The 10,453-nt window shown below is 35.0% G+C and overlaps 1 long non-coding RNA gene across 1 annotated transcript; it reads left to right on the top strand.

Moving 5' to 3' along the window:
* Positions 1–8,542: 8,542 nt before the first annotated feature.
* Positions 8,543–10,239, top strand: LOC112942191 (uncharacterized). The gene is made up of 2 exons (XR_003248271.2): positions 8,543–8,793; positions 9,635–10,239. It is a non-coding gene; the product is annotated as an uncharacterized lncRNA (long non-coding RNA).
* The last annotated feature ends 214 nt before the right edge of the window (positions 10,240–10,453 follow it).

The following is a 10,453-nucleotide window of genomic DNA, read 5'->3' as shown; positions in this document are numbered from 1 at the left end:
TTTGACGACTAGTCACCTATGTGCCTTATGTGTTAACTATTCTCATCATATGGGATACCTACTAGTATTGGAGAAGTTCTACGAAGTTTAGGTGGTGGTATGGGACGCTATCTAGACATTGCACAATGGTCTTTGAAGATGTTAGTGAGTGATTCCCTAGGTCTTCTCCAAGACCATTACTTGAATGTCCTTATATATGATGAATGTCTCTTAATGAACTAATAAATATAATGAATTAAGTTGGAAAGTATGATAATGAATAAGTACTTACCTAGAGTATTTTAAGAATTGCTTAGTGAAGGTGTGAAGGGGGCATACGAATGGTCACTTCATGTCTTAACTAGGGAAGTCTTAAGAATGACTCTAGATAGGGAAAATAACTTGAGTAAGTAGACACGATCTAAACTTGGGTAGTTTTAAGGATTATTTCGGTAAGCTCGGAAAGGATGTATGGGCATTCTCTTCTTGCATTGCTTAAGTAAGTCTTTTGGATAACATTTGGAAAGAGAATGTAATATTATATATCTATACTATTATATGAAGTGAGAATGATTCTACCTTAGGTAATATAAAAGATTTCTTAGGTGTGTGTGAAGGGATTGTATGGGATGTTGCTTCACAATTCACTCAAGTGAATCTTAGAATCACCTTTGGTAGGAAGATCTCATGTGTATGTTTGGTGTATTGTAAGTGTATTTGTATCATTATAGCTGATCTTAAGGATCATTTATGTGTGCTTAGAGAGGGTGTATTGTTGGTATCTCTTTGTCTTACTTAAGTGAGTCTTAGGATAGCCTTTAGTGAGAGGATTGCATGCTAAATGATCTCAATGTGAAGTTGAGTTAGTTTACTGTAACATTGGCTTATTTTACAGTAATAATTCTTATTATTTGATAAAATGCTTATGTGATCTCTTATATGTTTTTGAGGTGTTAAATGTTGTAATGATATGATTTTTTAATCAAAAAGAGCATTTTTCTGAATGTCTGTTTTCATGATTTTATGCATTAAGCATACTTAGTACAAGTGTTTGTAATATGTCCATACATTTTGTTATATGTAAAGGTGTAGGTGGAAGGTGAGAAGCATCTTCAAGGAAAGCTTGGATAAAGTTATCGTTCAAGCAAAGTTGACGTATGTACTCACTTAACTCGAGATCATCATCGTCTTTAGAGTTTCTTTTAATTCAAAGTATTATTATAGACTAAGTACTTATATCTTTTTATTGTATGGGCCGTGTCCCAAGTATTCTTTGAGTCTAAGACTGGCATATGTTAAGACTTAGTGTTTTCTATGATTCGAATATGAAATGTTTTAAGATATTTCTTGTGAAAAGTTATAATTCCACACTAGTTCTCCTACATGTATTCAATGAATGATGTCAAAGGGCTTGTACAAGACCTCTAAGAGGTCAAATACGTCGTGTTACGACCCAAGAATATCCTATCTTCTAGGGTGTGCTTGAGGGTCGTGACAAATGTGGTATTAGAGCATAGGTTATGAAAGTGTTCTTCGCAATGAAAAAGTCTCTTAAAGTCACGTCTAGTATAGTCTTGACCATTAGTGTGAGTGGGGACATATCTATGTGTGAGAGAGAGGTTATAGAATAATAGAGTTTCACTTTCTTCATCAATGTTGTGTCGTGCCTATAGAGTTGAGGTTGTAAGTGACTATTGCTTATCTCTTTTCTTGTGTTAATAAGAGATTAATACTAGAAGGATGGCCGCTACAAGGTTGGACAAAGGAAAGGTGGATGAGAAAGTTCCTCCTCAAGTTGAGCAAGTTCCTTAAGGAGCTCAAGGTGCTCAAATTCCTCCACAAGGTGTTCAAGTCCTATTGGAGGTCATGGTAATGAGGTTCTAGTGGTTCCCCCATAAATGACTAATGGGGAGGTTGGAGGGACTTTACTTACCATAGCCAGATCTTTGACTACCCATGTGAATAGGGGTATGGAACCTAGAGTGAATGTTGTGGAGAGCACTATGACATCTAGATTGAGAGACTTTGTGAGGATGAATCCTCATGTATTTCTTGGCTCTAAGGTGGGAGAGGATCCCCAAGAGTTTCTTGATGGTGTCTACAAGGTGTTGAGTGTCATGAGGGTGACTTCTAGGGAGAAGGCGGAGTTGGCTTCGTACCAATTGAGGGAGGTTGCTCAACTGTGGTACACTCAAATGGAAATATAATAGGCTGGTTGAGCCGGGTCTTATAGAGTTAGAATAGTGTAAGGAGGCTTTCTTAGGAAAGTACTTTTCTACGATAGAGGATGGAGGTGAAGGTTGAGGAGTTTATTAATCTCAAACAAGGCCACACGAGTGTTGAGAAGTATTCCTTGAAATTACTGTGTTCTCTAGGTATGCTACATCCTTGCTGTCTAACCCTAGAAATCAGATGAATAGGTTTGTGAACTCTATTTCCGACCTTGTGAAAGAAGAATGTCGTACAGCCATGCTCCATGATGATATGACTCTATCTAGGCTTATAGTGTATGATCAATCCATAGAGGAGTCAAAACTTAAGAGGATCACTAGAAACTTGAAGAGAAGTGGACCAAGTGGGAAAAACCAACCTAGGATCAAGAAGAGGGATCAAACTCAAGGTGAACCTATAGATCCTAAGGTCAAATTTGAGAAGGGAAGTGGTTCTCAAAATGGTAAGCCTATTTCTGCTACTTATGGGAAGAAGCAGGGAGTGTCTAATTGGTACCGCAAATTGCTTTGGTTGTGGTAAGGATGGACATAAGGTAAGGGATTGTCTTACTATTGATTCTAGAGGAAAAGAAAGTAAGCAAGTTACTTCAAGTGTTCCGGGTAATGATGCTCCAAAGAACAATCGTTTCTATGTACTCTGGGCAAGAGGATCAAAGTCGGATGATGATGAGGATATGGTAAGTTATAGTTCCTTTCTTTAGTTGTTATGATTTCCTTCTAAGTGTGGGAGTATGGTCAGTAGTGGATTTTTGGTTGATTGTTTCATCTCTTCTATTCAACTCAATCTTCAGAGTAGAATGTCATAGTAATATGTTGCATTGTGTTTAGGAGTCTTGTTGGAATTGAATTTCATTGATTCCTTGCATTGTGCATTTTATGAAGTTATGATTATGTTGTAAAATGTGTTTATATGGTTTTATCTTTCATATTAGCATGTTTCCATCATCAATTGCCTATATGTTGCATTTTTAGAATTTGAAGCATGTTCACTGCTAGGGAATTCAGTTTATTGTGAAATTTTTCAAAAATTCACTACATCATTATTTTGTTGAAAATTTTTGTATTGTGTGTAGAACTGATTCATATAAGCATAATAAAATATAAAAGGAGTTTTTGCTATTTGAAAGGAAGAAGGTCAGTCTTATTGGCATGATGAGTTGTATATTAGTTAATTTCTTGTTGTGTTGTGAGTCTCCTGATTATGTGAAATTGATATTTTTCCTAGATTGTGTATTTTATAATATAATATGTGTTATGTTTATGAGATGTTAACTTAGTCCTACTCTTAGAAGTATTAAGAGAGTGGAAAGTGTTGTTCAAGGACGAATGTTTCCAAATGGGGGAGATTGTAATACATCTAAAATAACTTAGGTGAAGCTAAAGTCTAACATTTTTGTAATAAGGGTCTAAGGTCCTAAAATGGTTTATAATGTGGTAATGAGGCAGTGTCTAATGATTTAGGTGATTTGGAAGTGAAACGTCAAGGGACGATCAAGACGTTGACGACTAAGACACCTATGTGCCTTGTGTGTTTTTATGTGTTTATGTGTGTTTCATGAGATTATGAGGTCCTTGTATGAGTAAAAATAGTTTTTATAGGCAGTGATTCAAGTTTCATGAGGTTTGGAGGTCAAACGTCCAAGGACGTCCATGACGTTTGAAATATTTGCTTTGAAGAGAACTTGTGTGTCTTAGCATGTCTCGTCAAGTTTGACGTATTCGTTTTGGATGAAATTGACGTGGGAGGTCCTTAACTCGTATATGGACATATTTGAGTTGGAAACTTCTGGGAAAACATCCCCAAAGACCAACCAATGGTCCTTGAAGAAAAAACCTTCACAAGAGCCTAAGGCTGTCTAGACTAGCCCAAACGACTGAGGCAATTGACGGCCAATAGGATGGTCGACGCCCCGTCAATGGTGGGTATGGGTCAAGACTTAGCCTAAGAAGCTTAATCTCCCAAAGTCTAGACTCTGAACCAAACAACGACCAGCCAGGATGGTCCGTCGTTTGGCTGATGATTCGTAGGTGACCAGTCATAGGTTGGTGCCTGTAACTTCGCAGTTACTGTAAAATGCAAAGGTGAATTGGTAAATTCACCCAATGTCCAAGTAATTTATTGGACGGTTTATTAAGGGTATTCTTGGTATTTTAAGTGCGTTTATAAGTCCTAAATACCTGGTTGATTTCATTATTCTAAAATCAAAACCCAAAACCTCTAAAGAGCTCTCTAGAACTCCATTGAAGCTTAAAGGGAGATTGAAGTTTGGAGGTTTATTTCTCCACCAAATTCTATCAATTTTCGTGGATTAACATCAGTTAAGGTATGGTTCTTTATTCTTGAAATTTTTATCATCAAGGAGCCAATCTTTAAAGTGTTTTTCAAAGACTTCTCAAAAGACGAATTTCTTAATTGAAATCTATCCATGGGTTCTTGCATTAAAGGTTTTGAATCATTGTATATTGATTGAATTGATGTTATTTGATGAAATTAACCTAAAATCTTCATGAACCCATGCAAAACCTGAACTCTTCAAATTGGCTATATTATGGGTGTTATGATCATGTCTCAATGCTTATGAATTCTAGTGTAGTTTCCTTTGGGTTATTGAATAATGTAAAAATTGTATTAGATTGATGTATCTCTGTCTTATATTTATAAATCTATATTTAAGTGATTTAGATTCATTGAGTAATATGATTTTTGTATTGAAATGATGATCATAACCATGTGTAAGGGCCTTTTGGTATTGAATTGGATGATTTTTCTATGGATTGAAGTGGTGAGAATGGATTGGTAGTACTATGACCTAATTCTCATTATATTACGTAAATTAGGTCTTGAATTATGTTGTGATTGGTATGGTACACTTATGGTGGCAGTTCTATGTGTTTAGTTGTGAATTATATGGCCTCGTCAGCGTTACTTTATGTATTATAATGATCATGATCTTGTCGACATTTCTTGATATATTATGAGGATTTGTGTAGTTGATATATATAAAGTATGATCATGGCTATCTATTGTGATTGAGGTCAATACATGTGTTTTTTCGTTGATATTGTTAGGTGATCATGTTAGACTATGACTATATCTTTATGCCTGTAGTCTTAGGGTTGATGCATGATTCTTCATAATTGTCTATCTGAGTCTTATTATGGTTATGTTGATGATATTATATGCTTCTAGAATGTATGTTATATGTGAAGTATGTTGTATCTTATTTTGGTAGACTTGTGTCCCTTACATCATACATGTATAATGAGAATATGACTTCTTGTATTACTAAGCCAGAGCTTCTTAGTCTTGTATGTATGAATGACATGTGACCTTGAATGTTGTCAAGAAGGTCCTTAATGTGGAGCCTTCAACCTAGTTATAAGGTATGATATCCTTGAAGTCGAAAGCCCTTATGATATCCTTCTTGTGTGAATGGTGGACATAGGGATTGATTGGTTGGAACGGCATGAAATCATCCATAGGAATATCATTGAACTATCCTCTTAACCATTGTAAGTAAACCCTAAAAGACCTCTTTGGTAAAGTATAATGTGATTGGGTTATGAACTAGATATGAAACCTCTTCATGTACTCCTTTATTGATACATTATATGAGAACAAAGTCTAGCACCGAGTGAGTATGTCTAAGTGAGTTAATATATTTGAATCATTATAATGGAGATTAAAGAAAACCTTCATATACCTTAACTATGTGCCTACATGGGATGTGTCCAAGTTCTACCATTGGCAAGTAGAACACCCTCTATCGGAGTAGGTTACAACTAAGGATTAATGCTTAGCTACCATGGTCTATGTTGGTTATTTCCTATTCTCATAACATGGGATACCTATTAGTATTGGAGAAGTTCTATGAAGTTTAGGTGGTGGTATGGGACGTTATCTAGACATTGCACAATAGGTTTTGAAGATGTTAGTGAGTGAGTCCCTAGGTATTCTCCAAACCATTACTTGAATGTTCTTATATGTGATGAATGTCTCTTAATGAACTAATAAAGTAATGACTTAAGTTGGAAAGTATGATAATGAATAAGTACTTACCTAGAGGAGTTTAAGAGTTTCTTAGTTAAGGTGTGAAGGGGGCATAGGAATGGTTACTTCATGTCTTACCTAGGGAAGTCTTAAGAATGATTCTATATACGAAAAATAACTTGAATAAGTAGACGAACTCTTAACTTAGGTAATCTTAAGGATTATTTAGGTAAGCTTGAAAAGCATGTATGGGTGTTCTCTTCTTGCATTACTTAAGTAAGTCTTTTGGATAACCTTTGTAAAGAGAATGTCATATTATATATCTACATTATTATATGAAGTGAGAATGATTCTATCTTAGGTAATCTAAAGGATCTCTTAGGTGTGTGTGAAGGGATTGTATGGGAGGTCGCTTCACAACTCACTCAAGTAAATCTTAGAATCACCTTTGGTAGGAGGATCTCATGTGTATGTGTTTGGTGTATTGAAAGTGTATTTGTCTCATTAAAGGTGGTCTTAAGGATCATTTAGGTGTGCTTAGAGAGGGTGTATCGGCGTTCTCTCTTTGTCTTACTTAAGTGAGTCTTAGGATAGCCTTTAGTGAGAGGATTGCATGCTAAATGATCTCAATGTGAATTTGAGTTAGGTCACTATAACATTGGCTTAGTTTACTTTAATATTTCTTATTGTTTGATAAAATGCTTATGTGATCTCATATATGTTTTTAAGGTGTTAAATGTTGTAATGATATGATGTTTTAATCAAAAAGAGCATGTTTCTAATAAGTGTCTGTTTTCATGATTTTACGCAATAAGCATACTTAGTACAAGTGTTTGTATTGATTCCATACATTTTGTTATATCTAACGGTGTAGGTAGAAGGTGAGAAGCGTCTTGAAGGAAAGCTTGGAATCTAGTTATTGTTCAAGAAAAGTTGAAATATGTCCTAACTAAACTCGAGGGAATAATTTTTTTTAGAGTTTCTTTTAATTCAAAGTATTGTAATAGACTAAGTATTTCTATGTTCGTTTTATATGGGTCATTTCCCACGTATTCTAGAGTCTAAGATTGGAATATGTTGAGACTTTGTGTTTTCTATGATTTGAATATAAAAGATGTTTTAAGATATTTTGTGTGAAAAGTTTTAATTCCACACTACTTTTCATACATGTATGTATGAATGATGTTAAAGGGCTTGTACAAAACCTCTTAGAGGTCAAGTACGTCGTGTTACGACCCAAGAATATCCTATCTTCTAGGGTGTGCATGCGGGTCGTGACAGGCATCAATTGATATATGGGCGTCAACTAGGGCGTCGATTAGGGCTGTTTTGGCAAATTCATGTCAAATGTTTGGGTCCTCCTCAAGGACCATTAGGGAGGTCCTTGGGGAGTCATACCCAAACGTTTTGACCCTAAACATGACCATCTATATGCTAGGGTCCCTTCAACTCATTTTAGACTCCAAACGACATACTAAAATACATAAACCATGCTAAGTCACACTAGCATACACAAGACTAGTTTCTAGACATCGTAGTCGTCCTTTGACATAGGACCTCAAACCTCTTCAAAACAACAATTACAAGCTGTGACACACCTTATAACCAAGTTATTGACTCTTAAAAAACATGTGAGGCTCTATTTCATCTTATTTCATTTCGGGGTCATAACAATTTTCTACCTATCCAAGCCAATAAAATTCCTATTTGCTAAACTCACAGAAATGATACTAGTGAAAGTGTCATTCAATTGAAGACCAAAGATTATGAAATTCATTGCCGATATGTCCTAGTTATCCTCTTACTCTAATCATACATGAAAAGTTCTAATTCATTTAAAAGTTAGAGTGTCACTCACTTGAAGACCAAATATTAAGAAAATTAATGCTAACATGGACTAGTGATCCTCTTACTCTGATCGATTCTTCTCAACGAAGAAAAGATGTGAAGTTGGGTAAGAAATTTAAATCATTAAAGTGGAGAAATAGAGTAAGACTTTTGATGATCTCATGCATTTCTAATGCTCCTTGAAGAGAAATTAATCTAAAATTGGAAAGAGGGTTCATTGCCTCTAAGTGAAAAAACAAAGGGTGATGTATGCAGCGTTGCACCGTGAGTTAAATTATACTCTTAATTGGAGGAAACTCATCCATATCCAAATAAATTTAAATCATCATTTAATTTAGAGGTTTATATTTGATTTAATCTTTTTTTTCTTTATTAATCCTCGTGATTTTAGCTTTTGGAGTTAATTTGAATAGGTTTGAAGAAAAGGATCTTGATGGAAATGAATTTTGGGGGTTAAACCCCTTCAAAATATGACTTGGAGAACTTTTTAGGTACCCAAGTTCACCCAATAAAGGTTGGGCAGATTTCCCAATATGCCTTCAATTGCAGAAATCGACAGTGACAACACGTTGAAAAAAGGGCTCTGAAGTTGCAACAACGAGGAGAGGTTCGCTTAAGTGAAGTTCCCAAAAGCGACACCCTCTCTTTTAAGCAAACATCGCTTAAGTAGAGGGGCACTCACAAAAGTGAACCCCAGTTTTAAATGAAAGATCGCGAAAGTGAGCACAGATCTCTTAAGTAAAGGTAAGGATTTATAAGGACGGAATGTTGGATTTAAATAATTAGAAATAAAAAAAAAAAGTCTAACATCTTGATCTCTTCCTAATTTATCTCAAAATCTACTCTAAAACTCTTGGTTTTCATTGTGAAAGTACAATGCGATATGTTATCGCACTTTTGTTCTCTTAAAATTGTAAATTTATTCTTGAATTCTAGCACCTTTGTTTAAAGTTGGGGGGTGTTAAGTAGGAAGAAACCTTCTAAAACATGGGGGATTAAATTTGTGTTTGTGTTGAACGAATCTTGTTTTTTTTTTTTTTTGAATGCATGTGTGTGGGTTGAATTATTTTATTTGGGGAGTTCTTGAGTACCCAATTCATGATCAAATTTAAAAAAAATTGTTGTACACCACGTGTTAGATAAAATGCTCATAAGAACTCAAAAAAATATTTTTGATGTTTTTTTGGCAAAATGATTGAGTTTTTCAATTTCATGTTTGGTTGTTGTTGGATTTTAACTAAAAGTTGATTCTTGTACAAAAAATGTATAAAAAGATCTAATTATTCATGTTCAGGAGGCAACGTCATGAAAGTGACCTAGCTGTCGCAAAATCAAACCTAGGTATAGAGATCCCTCTTAACTTTTGTGATTTCACATAAGTGGCCTCCTGGTCCCTTTTCCGATTGTTCACTAAAGAAAATATGGTCTCACCTTTGCGAGATCAAAGACCATTTCCTGCCAATCTTCAATTTTTTAGTAGGCCTATTTTTTTTTCCTATTTTGGTTCCTAACCCTTTGACTTCTACCAATAAAATAACATTGTTTAACACATATTTCTTACACTTTAATTCTATTGAATTTTCAGATTTGTGAAGTGTCAAGAATAGCACAACAACTTCATTTTGAGAGGAAGTTGTGGTCGAATATGACCAATATCGATTTGTCTTTCTCAAAGCTCAGGAAAACTACTATTTTGACCTGATCAAGAAGAAATTGATGCTCTAGAGAGGCATAACACTTTCTTAAGTGGCCGAGATGCTTCCAAACTTTTCCCGAAAGTTGAATAATTCTGGATAGATTTGCTTTTCTCTTAAACTATGCAACACAAACGAGTAATGCGTGAGGAAAATTTTATGCCAACCTCATGGAGGCCAAGATTTCAACAAGGTTGGTAACTATTTGGGGCAAGATCGTTGACTTAAGTGTGAGGTGGTATTGTTTGGCTAAATGTGTCGTTAAGCCTATAATAATGGTCTCTCACTTTAGTATGTTATTATTCATTGTAGCACTCACTATGAAAATTTTAGCTATGTTGTATTTATATAGATATAGTAAGAAACAAGATACGAAAATAGTGAAAGCATGTAAAAAGGGAACAAAAACATGAAAAAATTGAGAGCTACAAAGCTAATCGCACATGCCACAGCGATGCAGGCGTGTTGTGTTGGAAAAATAGAGAAAATTTAGTCCATTGTGATGGTGTCTGCTTTAATGTTCTAGGCAGACTGTCTATTTACCCTTAATTTGAATTCAAATTTTAATTTTGACCTTAAACTTTCAAAGTGCACAAAGAGACATTTTAATTATTCATCTCTTAAATAAAAAACACTCGAATATTATAGCCCAAACGCTTGAAATGCGGACTCTCCAATGTGGATTAGTGAGTCACTCAATGGGTGTTAAC

This window comes from Solanum lycopersicum, chromosome 9, assembly GCF_036512215.1.
Source record: "Solanum lycopersicum chromosome 9, SLM_r2.1".
Taxonomy (NCBI): domain Eukaryota; kingdom Viridiplantae; phylum Streptophyta; class Magnoliopsida; order Solanales; family Solanaceae; genus Solanum; species Solanum lycopersicum.
Note: the sequence above shows the minus strand (reverse complement) of the source record. Positions and strands in the feature narration are given on the sequence as shown.